The following is a 3,635-nucleotide window of genomic DNA, read 5'->3' as shown; positions in this document are numbered from 1 at the left end:
ACAGATGAAAGGGGCTACGTTAAATTAAGAAGCTCTGCTCCTTTGAGGTGTGTGCCGTCAGCAGGTAGCCCTTTTTTCTCTTGGTTCTTAGAAGGCTAAAAGTCTAAGAATTTTGCATTTATTCTAGGTTTTAATTTTATAGTGTAGAGATTTGCATACCTCTATAAAGTGGAAATTCTGTGATAACTGCTATGATTCCCCCCTTTCACTTATGGTTACGTTTATTAGTTTTCTCTCATCATGACTCTAGCCAATGGTTTGTGAATGTTGTTTATTCTTTCAAAGAACAAAGAATGGTTTGATTTTTTTTAACTATTTTTCAGTTTTTTTAGTTTCTGTTTCATTGATTTCTGCTCTAATTTACTATTCTTCCTTTCTTATGCTTTGGGTTCCCTTTGTCGACCTTTCTCTAGCTGCTTAAGTTGTGCTGTTAAGCTATTATCTGAGTCCTTTCATGCTCAGAAATTCCTTTATTGCTTGAAATTATATGAACACCAGTTTTTCTATGTCCCATATATTTGTTTCATTCAAGTGAGAGAAGGAATCCGGAGCTCCGACCTCTGTCGACAGTCAAGAATCAGGGACGCTGTCTCGTCTGCCAAGGCGTCGAAATTCAGATGGGCTGGACACGTAATGTGATTTAGAGATGACCACTGGACTAGAGCTGTTACTGACTGGATTCCACGGGACATCAAAAGACCGAGTGGCTGCCCATTTACGAGATGGTCAGACTTCTTCGTCAAAACCCTGAACAAACAGTTTGAGGCTCTTCATATTCCTGGAGCGAGCAGATGCCATTGGGTTACACTAGCACATGACAGGGATGAATGGAGAAATTACTAGCACCCACTCAAGCAAACCAAAGATCAATGGGATGACAAGTGATACAAGTGATACAACATCATAACAGTATTTAGTTCTTACAAAATCTCTCTATTTTATTTATCTTTTTATCTCTCACACAAAAACAATCACAATTGTAGAACTTGGTGATTTTGTTCTTATAAGTCATACAAGAGCAAAAATTTCTGTATCTGCTTTCTTATACATTTATGCATATATACACAATTTCTAGAACAAATTGCATATGAAATTCCAAAGCAAAGATTTTATTCAAATGTAAGAATAAGCATAATATTTCAAAAAGTGACCGCATTAAACTTCAGAAAAGATCTATTTAAAATAATACTTTGAGAGTTGGCATGATAGCACAGTGGATAAGGTGCTTGACTTGCACACAGCAGACTGTGGTTCTATCCCTAGCACCACATACTGTCTCCCAAGTCTTGCCAGGACTGAACCCTGAGTGCAAAGCCAGGAGTGGTGAAAAAAGACAAACAGCAACAACAAAAATACAAAATTGACAATACATAACAATAATTAGTTTCAAAAGCAAAACATGAAAAGGTAATGTTATTACGTGAATCATTAATTCATTTATTCACTGAACATGCAATAAACCTTTCACATTATTTTCCATGTTGATTTATACTTGTATGCATTTAAATAAGACAAATCTCTGCCATGACACTGAAATGTTATATTTGAAGGGAAGCAATAACTTCAGTAACAACACAAATTATAGCTTCCCTTTATGACTTATAACTAAAATAAATCAGAAAATTTTTTCAGATAATCGTTCAGTGAGTCTACTTAAAATATTCATATTAATTTATTAAATTTGAATTTACAGTTATGTCACCATTTCTTAATTGTGGATAATTTCTGTATTGATTCATTTAACATAGGTTTCCATTATTCTTTTGATTTATTATTTAGCACTGAATTTGACTAATTACAAAGGTTATGTATTGGAAAAGACAGTATTTCTTTGTTTAACATATATGCAAAAATGCCTAGGAAAAGTATTCAACCAGAAAAGTATTTAACCATATTGAAACTAAAGAGAAGATGGCCAGAGGAATAGTACAGTAGGGAATGCGTAACACAAAATAAATAAGTGAGTGTGGCGGCGGTGGTGGCGTGGTCTCTCTCACCTGCCACGTGTGTTTGGTGGCCATGAGCCGCTTTCCCACCCGGCCTGCAGCTGCCACCAGCAGTCACATGAAGGAGGGAACAAGACCACCAAAGCTTGTTGGTGATCAGTTGCCATTTATTCCATTCTCCCCACGCGCCTGTTCCAGTCTCACTAAGCTCCCCCTTCCAGTCTCACACTGCCCCTCGTCCCCATCTCCTCCGGACCCCCATACTAGTCTCTCTGCGCTCCATATAGCAGCCTTGGTCTCATGCCCATCCTCCAAGCATTCGGGGTAGCAACCACACCTAGGTCTGGTAGCATAATCAACACATGAATGCCCTTCCTTCCATGGGAAGACAAAGATCTCCTGCAGCCAGGAGATCTGCTCAAGGGCAAAATACCACCTAGGGGTGTGTTTCTCCTTTCCTTAGTCCATCAACCATCTTACATTTACTTCTAAGTCATCTTTCTAGTCATTGTGTATGGACACAATAAGAGGTACATTAATTAAGCTTGTAGGGTGGCTTTCCTGGGGACATCTTGCTATAGATCCCAGACTACAGTGCTCAGATTAGTCTTTCCTAACCCTAGCAGGGTCCTAATGCAGTTGTTACTCTTTTTTTTTTTTTTTGCTTTTTGGGTCACCCCCGGAGATGCACAGGGGTCACTCTTAGCTCATGCACTCAGGAATCACCCCTGGAGGTGCTCAGGGGACCACATGGGATGCTGGGATTTGAACCCGGGTTGGCTGCATGCAAGGCAAACGCCCTACCCGCTGTGCTATCGCTCCAGCCCCTGCAGTTGTTACTCTTTGGATCATGACAGAATTTGCTCATGACCATGCTCTTAACTTATAGTAAGTATTATGGCTCTTGGCCTGGCCCGTTTCAATGCCAAGGTAGCTCAGAGCTTACCCAGGGTCCATCCAGCCCCTCACCGGTACCCTGCTTTTGAGGTGCTAGGAACTAAGGGCAACTGAGGCTTAAATCAAGAAAACAGTAGCCCAGGAGTGAATGTTATTCAGAGTCAATTAACTCTTAAGTTACAAAAATATAGCATTAACTGTCTTCCTGTGTCTATACAAAAAGGACATTGCTCTGAAGTAAACTATGCAGAAGGACATTAGAGAAGAAGAAAAGCAATATTTCACTTACAAATACAAAATCAGAGATTTCTGAGATATTTGACGTTACAAGCCATAGGTACTGCTTAGAGGGAAATGGTGAGTAACTGGTTGGGAAAGAGAGCACAGAGAAGCGGTTAAAGATAAACAGAAAGGAATGGGAGTGCCTCAGGAGCACTGTGATGGGTGTAACCCAATAAACCTAAGCTCCCTGTAGCCAGGGAAAAAAGACAAAGCAATGTTAATCTACAGGGAAGATACTTTACTTGCACATGAGCAACCCAGGTTCTCTCTCCAGCACCATGTTTGGTTCCTGAAGTCCACCAGGAGTGGTCAGTGAGCAGAGATCCAGGAGTATGCCTGAGCACTACTGAGTTTGGCCCAAAACAAAGCAAACAAAAACTAGACACTGGTGGGAGGAGTTCTTGGGACATTGGTGGAGCCAGAGAGATAGTGGATACATAGAGACAGAGGTACCATATTTCCCTTGCACGTGGCTGACCCAGGTTCAATTTCCATCACCCCATACAGTCC

The sequence above is a fragment of the Sorex araneus genome, chromosome 6, assembly GCF_027595985.1.
Source record: "Sorex araneus isolate mSorAra2 chromosome 6, mSorAra2.pri, whole genome shotgun sequence".
NCBI classification, from domain to species: Eukaryota; Metazoa; Chordata; class Mammalia; order Eulipotyphla; family Soricidae; genus Sorex; species Sorex araneus.
Note: the sequence above shows the minus strand (reverse complement) of the source record.